Raw genomic sequence first — 16,114 nt, 5'->3', positions numbered from 1 at the left:
TCAGATTACATCAATGCAAATATCATCATGCCTGAATTTGAAACCAAGTGCAACAATTCGAAGCCCAAAAAGAGTTACACTGCCACACAAGGCTGCCTGCAAAACACAGTGAGTGACTTTTGGTGGATGGTGTTCCAAGAAAACTCCAGAGTGATTGTCATGACAATGAAAGAAGTGGAGAGAGGAAAGAGTAAACGTGTCAAATACTGGCCTGATGAGTATGCTCTAAAAGAATATGGCATCATGCCTGTTAGGAACATCAAAGAAAGCACCACTCATGACTATACGCTAAGAGAATTTAAACTTTCAAAAGTTGGACAAGGGAATACGGAGAGAACAGTCTGGCAATACCACTTTCGGACCTGGCCGGATCACAGAGTGCTCAGCAACCCCGGGGGCGTGCTGGACCTCCTGGAGAAGGTGCACCATAAGCAGGAGAGCATCATGGATGCAGGGCCGGTCGTGGTGCACTGCAGTGCTGGAATTGGCCGGACAGGGACTTTCATTGTGATTGATACTCTTATCGACATCATCAGAGATGAAGGTGTTGACTGCAACATTGATGTTCCCCAAACCATCCAGATGGTGTGGTCTAAGAGGTCAGGGATGGTCCAGACAGAAGCACGGTACTGATTTATCTATATGGCAGTCCAGCGTTATATTGAAACACTACAGCGCAGGATTGAACAAAAGCAGAAAAGCAAGAGGAAAGGGAACGAATATACGAATATTAAGTATTCTCTAGCAGACCAGACGAGTGGAGACCAGAACCCCCTCCTGCCTTGTACTCCAATGCCACCCTGTGCAGAAATGAGAGAAGACAGGGCTAGAATCTACGAAAACGTGGGCCTGATGCAACAGCAGAAAAGTTTCAGATGAGAAAACCAACCAAAACTTCAGCACAGAAATAGATGTGGACTTTCACCCTCTCCCTAGAAAGATCAAGAACAGACAGAAGAAAGTTGATGTGAAGACAGAATTTGGATTTGGAAGGCTTGCATTGTGGTTGACTACTTTTTGATAAGCAAAATTTGAAACCATTTAAAGACCACTGTATTTTAACTCAACAATACCTGCTTCCCAATTACTCATGTCCTCAGATAAGAAGAAATCATCTCCACAATGTAGACAACATTGTGTTTTATAGAATTTCATTTTAAAGAGAGGAAGCAGTTAAATTGTGCACTATATTTTGCAGATTATGGGGATTCAAATTCTAGTTATAGGCTTTTTTTTCTTTTTATAACCTTAACCAGTTTAATTTTTTTTCCTCATTGTGGGGGACGATAAGAAGAAGAAAAGATTTGGGAAAATTAAGTATCAACATCCTAGAAAAGTGAGAACAATCTCATTTACCATCATGTATCCAGTAGTTGATAATTCATTTTGATGGCTTCTCTTTTTGGCCAAATGAGAATTAGGCCAGTGCCTGAGATTGTCAGAAGCTGACTGTTCTACCTTTGCATTGGCATTAAATAGTCATAGAAAAAGAATCACAGATATTTATGAATTAAGAGGTGTAGCTTTTTTTTTCCCCAGATGATAGTTTAGCTGTTGACTGAGAAGGTTGTGGTGGGAAAATGTCTGCCATATTTTCTTTGCATTTGAGTAATTGTCTTGTACTTAGAAAAAAGGCATCCATGAGTGACCAGTGTTTTTGGTTGTCAAATGTTGCCGACAAGCTTACCCAAAAACTTTATTGGCTTAAAAAATGCCCCACCCCCAACTGTTCTTCAGGCTGAGCTGGGCTCAGCTGGGCTGTTCTTCTACCAACCTGCAGGTGGCCACTCATGTGGTCAGCAGGTCGGCGGAGAGACTGGGGTGGCTGGGCTTCTCTCTGCCTGCACTCCTGCATCTCTCCTTCTCTGTGTAATCTCTCTAAGTGGCCTTGCTGGCAGGGTAGCTAGACCTCTCACATGCAGCTCAGAGCTCCCAAGAGCTTGAAAGAAGTGGCCAGGCCTTCTGAAGGCTTAGGTCCAGAATTGTCGCAGCATCCTTTCTACTGCCCTCTATTGATGATGATGATGATGATGATGATGATGATTTTTTCTAAACAGAAGAGAGCTGGAGTATTACCTCTACTTACTAAACAAGTTATAAGCCCAGCCCAGATTCAAGAAAAGGGTGTGAAGTGGAGGTGCAGTTAATAGGGGGGCCACTAGTCTAACAGACGGTCACAACCCCTGCCATGGAAAACCAAGGATATTAGCAAAAGTAGAAGTTGCTAGTGACCTTGGGAAGCTGAAACTGTTTACAGTAGCTGGGACAAGTTGAAAGTCAGACTGAGAAATAAAGAGAGGGCCTTCAAGAAGCTTCCTGAATGATTTCTGCCAGTCCTGAGCCTATTTTTAAAAACCAGCATTTGGGGAAACTGATCTTATAAGGATGGATATGTTTAGGGACACAGGGCTTTTGAAAGCAGCACCACCCCACTGGGGCACCCCCAGACTTGGGAAATGTGACTCTTTTAATGCCACTGGCTTTTAGTCAGGCCACAGTGAGAAGGAACAGCCCTAACAGGCCTCCAGTTGGGTTGAATGAGCTCATTTTTGTTTTAGCCAACCAGTAAGATTTGCTAATGTTCTACCTTAAGAGCCTTCTCCAAAGACATCCCTCTTTGCCTCATGTGTTGAAACATCATTCAGTGTGGATATTTCAATGAAAATATCATTGGTTGACTTTTGTAATGGTAACAGTAATAAAATCTTTGCCGTGAAGTTAGAGTCTCTTTGGATTCTTCTGACTTTGGCTGCTGAAAGGAAGGCCGAGATCCAACCCTGGTAGTATTTCCTTTCTGAGGTCCCTTGAGACCCTGAGGTAGTTTGGCTGCCATTCTCACAGAAAAAATGTATATTAGACCCCACCCCCACCCCCAATATTCATTGAACATTGAATTGCTTCAGAACACAGGTTGACCTGAAGGTATTGCCTTATTAGGGAAGTGTCATGATTGCTGTCTTCTAGTCAAATTTGTAAAGAAAAAGATTCCAGTTCAGTATTTGCAGCAAGAAGCTTGAATCCTGTTCTTTTTATTGCATTGTGACATTGACTCATTCTCCATTTTGCTTTGGTTTTGTCTTGACTTGACTGCGGGTAAAGCCTTTCACCAGCACACAAGAGTTTGATTGTGCAAATATATCTCCTGCATTAACATCTCTGCCTGTTGCTTAAGATCAGTTGTTTTTATACTCAGAATGGAAATACCTGATCTTGGCTAGCTTTGTTTGTTACATTGATTTCATTTAGATTTCCCTCCACAAGGTCAGCAAACTATCACGTTCTTGTGTAAACTCAGGCCAAGGCCAGACTTATCATAGTCCCTAGGCTGCTAAGGCTTATCGTGTGTTTGGTAAAAGGTGATTGCAGGTTCTCAGATGAGGTTACTTTAAATGGGATAGAATCAGGCAGAGTGACTGGGATGATGGAGAAAGCTCAAGGTGCAGGTTTTAAAAAAAGCTGTAGAAATGAAAAGTTCCAAAGACGTGGTTTCTGAGGAAGTCAGAGAGCCGAGGGCCAGAGCAGTCCTTGATGGGTGAATCAGGTTATTTGGAAAGTCGGTGTGACAGACACATGGATGCCATCTACTTCTAGGTTGCTGGTAGGTATTAAATATGCACAATATTCCACAGCTAACTGAGAATTTTAAAATTATAAGCAAAGGATTTTGTATTTTGGGGTGAAAGAGTTATCTGGCACGTGGTATTGGGGTTTTTTAAAAAAAGCTACATTTCACAGTGTTAATAACTTTTTTAAAAAAATAACTAAAAGGCACTTCATGTCTAGTGTGTGGCCTTTCTGAAACTTACGGTCATCTCTCCCACTGAAATCAAGGTCTTTTCAAATGTGGCTAAATGGGGATGAGAAAACATGGGTAGGACTTTCTTGGTGTGTGTGCATTCTTTAAAGAGCCCAGTTGCTTCAGGGAAACAGCTAAGAAAATGGTCAAGATTATTTTTAGAGGTTATTTTATTGGGGATTTTAAGAACTAATGACATCTTGAGTTATTTTCAGTTCAGGGGGATGTGGAAAGGCTTGCAATTATGAAGTGTTTTGTTGTAACCTAGTATCCATAAGGGAAACTTAAGACTGTAGACATAACTACAAAGCCAGTGCAGCTTTTGGTTTCTGTATGTGGTTGGGGGAATCAAGTTTTACATTTGGCAAGCACATGGCCTCCCTGATGTCACGATGCCTTGGTTAGGATCTGTATTTGCTCTCAGTTTTGTTGAAATCTTTTTTCCTTCTTCCTCTTGAAAAGTTCCAAAATACAGTTTATTGGATCATTCATCACTAAAAATGTGTTCCTTTTTCACTACAGGCAGTTCACACAAGGCAAAAACTATTAAACAGTTGGTTTTAGTGTGTCGTATAACTTTGCTGTATATTAAACTAATTTTGACAGGTTTTCATCCTAAGCCTCAAATCGTGTAATTAATAATTTGCCTGTTTATTTATGACCTAATTGTGATTCTTTTATTAATAAAAGCTAATGGGAAAAGGATCCCTGATTCATAAATAAATAAATAATAAATAAACCACACATACGTGTGTGTGTGTGTGTGTGTGTGTGTGTATGTATATACTATACATCATTACATTGTTAATAGTGGCAAAAAACGGAAACAGGTATTTACCAGTAGGGCTATGGCTAAATAAATTGTGACACAACCAAATTATGGAATATTATTCAGCTGTTAGAAATGACTGCTCAGCTCATTTTTTGAGGCCCCGATACCAAAACCAGACAGAAACATCAGAAGAAAAGAAAACTACAGACTGGTATGTCTTAGGAATATAGATTAAAAAATCTTCAACAACATGTTAGCAATCCAAGTCCAGCAGTGTATTGAAAAGATTATACATCATGACCAACCAGAATGTATTCCAGGAATGCAAAATTGATTTAACATCTGAAAATCAATCCATGTAACATATGAAATTAACCCATTTATGCCTGAAGTTGCAATTTTTTAAATTTTTGCAATCAGACCTTAAGCAGTAGGATATAAATAACTCCCACATGCTTAGGGTTCCAATAATGGAACACTAGGCATCTGTAGGCTAATAGAATTAAGGACAAAAGTATGATCATCTCAATAAACATAGAAGAAAGAATTGACAAAATCCAACACTGCTTCATGACAAAAGCACTCAACAACTAGACTAGAAGAGTATTTGTGAAACTTGATAAAGGCCACCTACAAAAATCCCCACAGCTGACATAATATTCAATGATGAAAGGCTGAATGCTTTCCCCCAAGATCAGGAACAAAATAAAGATTGCATTCTTGTCACTTCTATTCAACATTGTGCTGGAGGTTCTAGCCAGGGCAGTTAGGCAAGAAAAAGAAGTATCAGCATCCAAATTGAAAAAGGAAGGTGTAAAACTATCTCTATTTGCAGATGACATAATCCTGAATATAGGAAATCTTAGGGAATGCACGCGCACACACACAATACCAGAACTAACGAATAAGTTTAGCAAAATTGCAGGTTGCAAGATCAACATACAAAATCAGTTGTGTTTCTGGCCAGGCACAGTGCCTCACGCCTGCAATCCCAGCACTTTGGGAGACTGAGGTGGGCGGATCACTTGAGGTCAGGAGTTCGAGACCAGCCTGGCCAACATGGCAGAACCCTGTCTCTACTAAAAATACAAAAATTAGCCAGGCGTGGTGGTGCACACCTGTAATCCCAACTACTGAGGCAGGAGAATCTCTTGAACCTGAGAGGTAGAGGTTGCAGTGAGCCGAGATTGTGCCACTGCACTCTACCTTGGGCGACAGAGTGAATAAGACTCTGTCTCAAAGAAAAAAAAAAATTCAATTGTGTTTCTATACACTAGCAACAAACAATCTGAAAACAAAATTATAAAAAACGATGTATTTATAATAGCATCAAAAATAATAAAATACTTAGGAATAAATTTAACAAAACAAATGCAAAACTTATATCTGAAAACTTCAAAACATTGTTGAAAGAAATTAAAGAAGACTTAGATAAACGGAAAAAAATTTCATGTTCATGAATTGGAAGACAAATATTGTTAAGATGGCAATATTCAATACAATCCCTAGCAAAACAACAGCTAGCTCCTTTGCCAAAACTGACAAGTTGATTTAATAATTCATATGTAAATGGGAGGGACACAGAATAATCAAAATAATTTTGAAAGAGAATAAAGTCAGAGAATGTCTTAGTCTGTTTTGTGCTGCTATAACAGGATAGCACATGCTGGGTATTCTGTGAACAGAAATTTATTGGCTCACTGTTCTGGAGGCTAAGAAGCCCAAGATCAAGGAGCCAGCATCTGACAAGGGCCTTCTTGCTGCATCATCCCATGGCAGAAGGGCAAAGAGAGGGCAAGAGGGGCAAAAAGATGGGACAGAAAAAGAGTGCAAAAGCGAGCAAGAGAGAAAGAGTGCATGTGAGCAGGAGAGCAAGAGGGGCAGAGCCCTCTTACCCTAATCGCCTACCATTAGGCCCTACCTCCCAACGATGCTGGGTTGGGGATTAAGTTTCTAATACATGCTCTTTCAGGGACACATTCAAACCATAGTGGAGGACTCAGACCTCCTAATTTTAAAACTTACCACATTAATCAAGGCAGTGTGGTGCTGGCATAAGGTAAACAGATAAATCACAGAATCGAATTGAGAGTCCAGACACAAACCCTCACATTTATGGTCAATTGATTGTCAACAAGGGTGCCAAGACAGTCCAATGGGGAAAGGAAAATCTTTTCAACAAATGGTGCTGAGCCAAGTGGATAACTTCATGCAAAAGAATAAAGTTGGACCCTTTCCTCATGTCCTACACAAAAAATAACTCAAAATGGATCAAAGGCCTAAACGTAAGAGTTAAAACCATAAAACTCTTGCAAAGTCTTCTTAGATATGACACCAAAGACATTAGCAACAAAAGAAAAAATGTAGCTAATTTGGACTTCATCAAAATAAAAAACTTCTGTACTTCAAAGGATATCATTACAAAAGTGAAAAGACAACCAGAATAATAGGTTGTCATACATACATACATATTTATTTATTTATTTATTTATTTATTTATTTATTTATTCATTTATTTTGAGTCAGCGTCTCACTCTGTCTCCCAGGCTGGAGTGCGGTGGCGCAATCTCGGCTCACTGCAATCTCCGCCTCCCGGGTTCAAGTGATTCGCCTGCCTCAGCCTCCCGAGTAGCTGGGACTACAGGCGCCCGCCACCATGCCCGGCTAATTTTTTTGTATTTTTAGTAGAGACGGGGTTTCACCTTGTGAGCCAGGATGGTCTCGATCTCCTGACCTCGTGATCCGCCTACCTCGGCCTCCTAAAGTGCTGGGATTACAGGCATGAGCCACCTCGCCTAGACAGGTTGTCATATATTTAATAAGAGACTTGTATGAAGAACCATCACAACTCAATAGTCAAAAGATAACTCAATTAAAAATGGGCAAAAAATCTGAGTAAATATTTCTTCAAAGAAGATATATGAATGGCCAGTAAGCGCATGAAAAGGTGTTGAATATCATAGCCCTCAGGAAAATGCAAATCAAAACCACAATGAGATACCACTTCACTCATTAGTATGGCTATAATTTTAAAAAGACTTAATGGACAATAACAATTGTTGGCAACTATATGGAGAAATAGAAATTCTGATACACTGCTGATGTTAATGTAAAATGGAGCCTCCAGGACAGTGAGCCAATACATTTCTGTTCACAGAATACCCAGTCTGTGCTATTCTGTTAGAGCAGCACAAAACGGACTAAGACATTCTCTGTCTGACTTTGGCAATTCTTCAAAAGGTTAAACATAGGGTTATTGAATGACCCAAAAATTTCACTACTATATATATAACCAAAAGAAATGAAAATGTATATCCACATGAAAACATGTACATGAATGTTCACAGCAGCATTATTTCTAATAGTCAAATGATGGAAACAACTCACACATCTACCAACAGATGAATGGATAAACAAAACGTGGTCCATTCTTTCAATAGACTCTACTATTTGGCAAGAAAGCAATTAAGTACTGATGCATGCTACTATGTGCATGAATAAGTTAAAGAATCCAGAAACAAAAGATCATATATCATACAATTCTATTTATACGAAATATTAAGAATGGGAAAATCCATGGATACAAAAATTAGTTTAGTGGTTGTCCCTTGCAACCTTAATCTACTTTGGGGGGAAGCGGGAAATAATGGGTATAGAATAATAGGACTGATAATAGGTATAGAATTTCTTTTTGAGGCAATGAAAATGTTCTAAAATTGATAGGGGTCATAATTGCCCAATTGTGTACATATACTAAATATCATTGAATATACCATTAAATGGGTATATTGTATGGTATATGAATTATATCTTAATAAAGCTGTGATTTTTTAAAAATAAATGAGTTAAATTTCTATGTATTGACTTGGAGGGATGTCCATGGTATACTTTTAAGTCAGAAAAGATTCTACAGTAATATACATACCGTAATCCCACTTTTTGTTTTAAAATGTGAATATATATATGTACATGAACAAATTTTCAAAGGATGCATACCAGACTGTTTGTTCACACTGGAAGTAGGAAGGAAGGGGGTGGCAGCAAGGGGAGATTATTAACTTTTTATTAGACATATTTGGATTTTTTTCACTTTTTTCTTTTTGAGACAGAGTCTTACTCTGTCACCCGAGTCATCTTGGCTTGCTGCAAACTCCGCTTCCTGGGTTCCAGTGAATCTCATGCCTCAGCCTCCTGGGTAGCTGGGATTACAGGCACGTGCCACCATGCCCAGCTTATTTTTGTAGTTTTTAGTAAAGAAGGGATTTCACCATATTGGTCAGGCTGGTCTCGAACTCCTGACCTCAAGTGATCCACCTGCCTCGGCCTTCCAAAGTGCTGGGATTACAGGTGTAAGCCACCGCACCTGGCCTTTTCACTTTTTTTTTTAGAAAAAAACTTTAGGGAGTTGATTAATTTATAAAAGTTTTGGTATACTTGTTGAAAATAAATGCCTTTGACCAAAGATATTTAAAACCCAAGAAAGGATCCACCAGCATTCATGTAAGATTGTAACAACCGGATTTCTCCCTGTGAATGACATTCATACAAGGTAACTCTGTTGTTTCCTACAGTTGCAAACACTAATGGATCTCCTTTTTTATGTGCCAGTTAAACTGAACTCCAAACAATGGTTGGTTATGATGTTCCTCAAGATTGTTTATACATTTGAAAGAATATTTGCATTTCTTTGACTTCCATTTTCCCTTTCCCCAGCTTTTCCTTTCAGTTGCCTTTGGTGTGTTTGTAGGTGGATCAGGGCATTCAGTGTTTGTTAACACTTTCTATACTGACGGCGTCAGCATTCTCATCTCCGAAGAGGTCCGGGTTGCTTTTCCCGTCACTGCCTAGCTTCTCAGTTTCACTTTTTAATTGGGCATGTAGGATATATATATTTTTAAAGTGAAATAAAGAAAGAAAATCAAATCATTGAAAAAGAGAGTGGGGACAGAAAGAAAGGGAGATTGGAGCAGGGGAGAGAGTGGAGGCTGAGGGAAGGAAGTAGGGCAATTAAGCATACTAAAGGTGACCAGGACTTGCCCTAAAAGAGTAGCAATAAAAAGCAGACAGACTCCCAGGATGCTGTAAAAGTACGATTAAGAAATAGGACTTAATTCCTGAGTGAAGATGAGATGGTTTGAAGAGAAAAGGAGTTGTTGCTAACTCCCAGATTTCAGGCTGGTCTATGAATAAGGAGGCTTCCTAGAGTGTGGTTTTGAATTGGAGGTACTGGCTGGCTGATCACATAAAGACACAGGATGGATGAGTGGTTTGCAAAGAGATACCATTAGATGGAGGGAGAGACCAGTGGTAGAAGAGATAGGACCACACATAGGATGTTGAGGACCACGTCTGCACAAAAGGAGCTTCCTGTGAAGGAATATGTGAGAAGCAGTCAGAGAGGAAGAAGGATATCCAGGAGATTGCAAGGACATCCCAGGAACAAAAGGATGGGTGAGTTTCGAGGAGGACAACCAGGAGTCTGCAGCAGTTAGCTGAACTTGTGACCAAAGGGTCATTCACTGTAAAGCTACAAGGAGCATTTTTGACAGAGGAGGTGTGGAATTGAAAGACTAGTGGGGGCTGAAAGTAAAGCAAGGACTGAAAGTAAAGGGGAGGTAGCAAGTGAAAACTATACTTTTTGAGAATGTTCTCATCGAAGGGAAGGGAAGTGATGAAATTGGAGCTTGATTAAAAAGGCAGAATCTACGGAAGGTGTTTTTAGGATGGAGGAAATACCCATATGTTTGTAGGCTAAGTGGAATGACCACTTGAGAGGGAGGGATCAGGTACCAAAAGAGAGAGTATTAGGAGAGGACAGAATGAAGAATAACAGCTGATAGAGTTTGGCTTGGGAATAAACGGTTCTTCTTTATTCTTCTAAGAGGGTGGAGAGAGAAAGAGAGATTTTAAAAAGATACTTTTTGGTGGAGAGAAGTTGAGAATATTTTCCAAGAGCCCCCAATCAGGGATGATATTTAAAATATGTAACAACCAGTGCAGAAAAGACACCAGCCTGTCAGACACTGGCTGCCCACCTCAGCAGATCCAGGAGGCCTCCTTCTCCATTTGCTGTTAACTCTTTAGTTGCCGGATCATAGCAAGGTCTCAGGGTAAAGACTGGGCAGCTGAGTGGTAGACAGCAGAGTGGGACAATAAAACAATCAGGCTGAAGCAAGAGCACTTGCTTAGAACTTTGAAAAACTGAATAAGAATTACTAAAAGTCCTCAAAAACAGCCATTTGTCGCAAAAAAGGATATCATACTGCAAAATAATTAGTAATCAGCTCTCTAATTTAGGAGGTTTTTTTAAATCAATAGAGAATGGATGACTTCCATAAGCTTAATGCATGTTGGCAAAAAGTCCAAAGAGGGGACTGATTAAAATCAAAATTGCTTGCTCTTTTGGCTTATTCTCTTGTAGCAGACAAGAATCTCCTAGCTAAAATAGGGAAAATGGAGTAAAATGGGGAAAATTTCAGAACACAGGATCTGGTTTTCATTTGCAGCTCTCCCTCTGAACACCAGTCGCAGATGGCTTTGCAACCCTGTTTCTCACCGAAGGAGGATGGCAGGAGTGATACAGAAATTCAAAGAATAAAGGAAAATGCTCCGGAATTCCCAGATCACAATTGCCAAGTGCATAATATGGAAACTGCCACCAAGGTAACATGTCACCTCCAAAGGAAGGCATCATTGTGCTTGTCAGTACCTCATTTTGGAAATACTTCTTCCTTATCATTCCAAACCACTGCAGCGATCTCACGCCAGATATGCTGGTCTGACGGCTGCTCACCTGTGGAACAGTCTGAAAACTTTGTCCTTGATCTGTGGTGTGCTGTAGCCTTTCCAAACAGAATTTTCTTACGGAAAGAGGCCTTGACAATCATCTTATCCAGGCCCTTTAGAGATGAGGAAACTACAGCAGATGCTTATTTAATAGGTTAAGCAACATTTAGATTCCTGACTCTTTTAATCCAGTATCCTTATTTCTAACTTAGTTGTTGGAAAGCTTAAACTATAATGTATATACATACAAAGGGAATTTCTTGACACATATGACATGCTAATAATTCAGGTAAGATGCCAGAATGAGACATCCTCAGAGGTTTTAAGATATAATATGGAGTGCATTATATTTGAATGAATAGCTGATATGCTGACCCAGCTGGGCTCGTGGGTACAGTCAGAATGCAGCTTTATTCTCTTCCACTAAATCTGCTCTATGGGGCCTGTTTTCCTGCCCCTCAGATGACTGAATACACAGGCCCTGTGACATTTTAGGCTACTCCCAAATAATTAAAAGACTTCTGATTACTTTTAGCCAAAAATACACTCTCATTTCAGTAATTAATATGCATAGTACAGGTCAAGCGTGGTGGCTCATGCCTGTAATCCCAACACTTTGGGAGGTCAAAGTGTGCGGATCACTTGAAGTCAGGAGTTTGAGACCAGCCTGGCCAACATGGTGAAACCTCATCTCTACCAAAAATGTTAAAAATTAACTGGGCATGATGGCACACACCTGTGATCCCAGCTATTTGGGAGGCTGAGGTGGGAGGATCACTTGAACTGGGCGGCAGAGGTTGTGGTCAACAGAGATTGCGCCACTGCACTCCAGCCTGGGTGATAAAGTGAGACTCCATCTCAAAAACAAGAAAAAAAAAAGGTTGTTAGATGAGATAAGATACAGGCATACCTTGGAGATATTATAGGTTCGATTCTAAACTACTGTAATAAGGAGAATATTTCAATAAAGCAAGTCTCTCTCTCACACACACACACAAATATATATGCATAGTACAATTTTACCCAGAAATTCATTTTTAGGTATATACCCAAAGGAATATAAATCATTCTACCATAAAAACACATGGACCTGTATGTTCATTGCAGCACTATTCACAATAGCAAAGTCAGGGAATCACCTAAATGCCCATCAACAGTAGACTGGGATGGGCATGGTGGCTCATGCCTGTAATCCCAGCACTTTGGGAGGCTGAGGTGAGCGGATCACTTGAGCTCAGGAGTTTGAGACCAGCCTGGCCAATGTGGCGAAACCCTGTCTCTACTAACAGCACAAAAAATTAGCTAGGCGTGGTGGTGCACGCCTGTAATCCCAGCAACACAACAGGCTGAGGCAGTGCTTGAACCCAGGAGGCGGAGGTAGTGGTGAGCCAAGATTGTGCCACTGTACTCCAGCCTGGGCAACAGAGTGAAACTGTCTCAAAAAAAAAAAAGAAAAAAGAAAAGGAAAAGAAAAAGAAACAAAAATAGACTGGATAAAGAAAATATGGTACTTATACCCCATGGAATATTATGCAGTCATAAAAAAGAATAAGATCATGTCCTTTGCAGCAACATAGATGGAGCTGGAGGCCATAATCCTAAACAAATTAACGCAAGAACAGAAAACCAGACACCACATATTCTCGCTTAGAAGTGTAAGCTAAACATTGAATACACATAGACAGAAAGAAGTGAACAACAGACATGGAGCCTACTTGAGTGTGGCAGGTGGGAGGAGGGACAACATTGAAAAACTCCCTATTGAATACTATGCTTTTACCTGGGTGACAAAATAATCTGTACATCAAACTCCTGTGACATGCCATTTACCTATATAACAAACCTGCACATGTACCCCTGAACCTAGAAGTTTTTTAAAAAATGTGTGGTACAGTAAAATAACCTTAAAAATTCCACACTTTAGTGGGAAAAGGTGGGTAATGGTAGGCTTCCTGTGTTTTCCTTCCAGCCTAGTGCTTCCACCTCTTTCTACTCTCACTGGCTGCCCGGTTCCTCCAGGATGGAAGAGGGGAAGAAAGAGCTGAGGAGTCGGAAAGGTGTTGGATGGCTCTGGCTACCATGGCTACCTCTGGCCATGGCAGATGTTTCCAGCTGACACTTTCTCTTATGAGCCTTGTGGTGGGTTTGTTGGACATCACTTACCACAACCACCCTGCTGGGGAGCTTCTTACCACCCATTCATCCCCTTGGCATGAGCAGGTTCATTTTGCCTTTGCTTCGTTGCTTTAGAGTTTTACCCTGGACCCTGAACATTTGGAGGCAAACCTCTGGCCTCTTTCTGCAGAGACCCCTGCCTTTCCAAGCAATCCTCTTGGGTACAATCAAGGCCAATCCTGCCCTGTGTCACTCTCTTAGACTTGTCTTCTGTGAGAGTAAATTACTTCCCTGACCACAGTCTCTACCTGATATTCAGGCCACTTTTGCTAACTCTGGTCCTTTAGGTTTCTCAGGCATGAGCCAGGTACCAGTCTGTGGTACTCCCCAAACTGCAGGGGACATCCACGGAGCTCTCCAAGAAGTCTTCCTGAAGTCTTTCTCACCAGACTTAAGGTGAAAAAAAAACCCCGTTCCCCTCCCTGTGGTAAGTGCAGAGAAAGGGTCTCTTAGAACGCCTATGACAGAGTAAACAAGAAATTCAGGAACACTCCTTTGCAAATCCTACATAGCAGTCCAGAACTTTGTTTGGAATGTGAGTGTGGTTGACAACTATTATCTGAGCCCTCTCTCAAAATGGGAATAAAATAAAGGCTTCCATTTAACATCCTGTGACCAGATGTATTCTCACTATCATTCCAATTGCTCTTACAAGGTTTTCTGTAATAGACAGTTTTGATAACACTAAAATGCCATTCCAATGAGACGGAGTCTCGCTCTGTCCCCAGGTTGGAGTACAGTGGTGTGATCTCGGCCCGCTGCAACCTCCGACTCCCTGGTTCAAGTGATTCTCCTGCCTCAGCCTCCTGAGTAGCTGGGATTACAGGCATGCACCATCACACCCAGCTAATTTTTTGTATTTTTAGTGGAGACAGGGTTTCACCATGTTGGCCAGGATGGTCTCGATCTTCTGACCTCGTGATCCACCTGCCTCAGCCTCCCAAAGTGCTGGGATTACAGGCGTGAGCCACTGCACCCGGCTGACTTTATTGTTTATCAGAGACTACTTGGATTACCAGTTGTTGGATAAGGTTTGACAATAACTTTGTTATACAGAGATTTTTATTATAATGAGAGTCATTGCAATTGGACCAGCAGCAGGGATTTACAGAATCCCTGAGAGTGTTATTTATGAGCTGTGCTTCTCAATTCTGTTTTTTCAAATGAATTAGGGAAGTGATTTGAATCATAAAACAACAAAAACGAATTGACTGCCCAAGAGAAAGAAAATGAGCAAGAATATAAAATTTCTTTGTAATTCTAAATGTTGTGTAGTGGTTTCAGTTAGATGATAAATTCATTTATATCAGGAAAAACTACTCCCCTCCCCCCAACTCAGATAGATGGATGTTTGTGGTGTTCACCACAGTTAGGACATCAACCTTGTAGAACAACACAGTGTCGAAATCAGGATGCCTCATTGTGGTTCTGTAGAATGTTGATGTCTCTGAGTATGAATCTCCATTTGACACAAAATTTTACAAAGTTTGTGGCTGGCAACTCTTTCTGGGCCGGGCCTGACACTCTATTTCTTTCATGCCCCAGTCTCTAACTCTGTGCTTGGCTCTTTCCTCACAGCCTGAATCATTTTGGAACGTATCAACAGATTATTTAAAAGTACAAAATGAACATTTGTATGTATTTTTTAAAAAGACAGCCAGTTGTGATCAAACTCCTTACCATCGGTAGGACACACACTGTCCCCATGCCATTCATTTCTCTCTGCAATAATGGAAAGAGTCCTCTAGCTAGACCTTCCAATTCATTCTTTCGGAACTAGATCCAGCCAAATAATTAGCTGTCCCTCAAACACAGAAGCGGTATTCTGTTTTAACATCAGAATCACCAGTGGAGGCTTTAGAAAAAATAGAGATGCCTGGGTTCACCTCAGACCCAGAGTCAAAACCTGATTGGAGGTGATGGTGGGGGAAACCAGAACATAGGTATTCTGACAAAGAACTGTAGGTGATTCTGCCATGGCCATGCCATGTCACTGCCTTTCTTGGGAATAGGGCTCCCAATTTGTAAAATGCCCTTACTTTCCCCTCCCCCATTTTTTTGTGGAAGGATTGAGAGCCTTTGCACCAGGTTTAATTTATTTCAACATTTTCATTTTCATTTACAGCCAGGCCTGTGTTTCCTAAAAAAAACCAACTTGAGTTTGTGAGGATCGCAGGCTCAGTGCCATTCCTCAGCACCACTAAATCACCGCCGCCTTCATCTCCAAATAAACCCAAAAAGTCAGGAATGAATTACATTCCTGACAGTGATATTACCAGCTGAAATTGTATGTTAAAATGCTGGCCATGAAGGAGAGTTGGTTGCTATAAGCAGATTCTGTGAATGTCATGAGAGTTCGAGTGAAGCTTCAAGAGTACAAGCAAAACACGGGTTTCTCTGTGCCTTTTTCTTGGTATTCCATCTGTTAAAATTTGTTGTCCACCATGTACTCAATATGACCTTGGATATTTTAAATCACATATGGGTGTAAGACTGAAATACTTTTCCAGAACTGGTTGTCTCTTTTTTCTTTTGAGTATTTTTTTGGGGGGATGAATTTTAAATGAATCTCTGAAGGCTTCCAG

General features: G+C 40.6%; 1 pseudogene; it reads left to right on the top strand.

Annotated features, from left to right (window-relative positions):
- Positions 1-1,457, top strand: part of LOC103236688 (tyrosine-protein phosphatase non-receptor type 11-like) — a 2,306-nt pseudogene extending 849 nt beyond the window's left edge.
- Positions 1,458-16,114: the final 14,657 nt, after the last annotated feature.

This window comes from Chlorocebus sabaeus, chromosome 7 (assembly GCF_047675955.1).
Source record: "Chlorocebus sabaeus isolate Y175 chromosome 7, mChlSab1.0.hap1, whole genome shotgun sequence".
NCBI lineage: Eukaryota > Metazoa > Chordata > Mammalia > Primates > Cercopithecidae > Chlorocebus > Chlorocebus sabaeus.
This window is presented reverse-complemented; position numbering and strand designations above follow the sequence as displayed.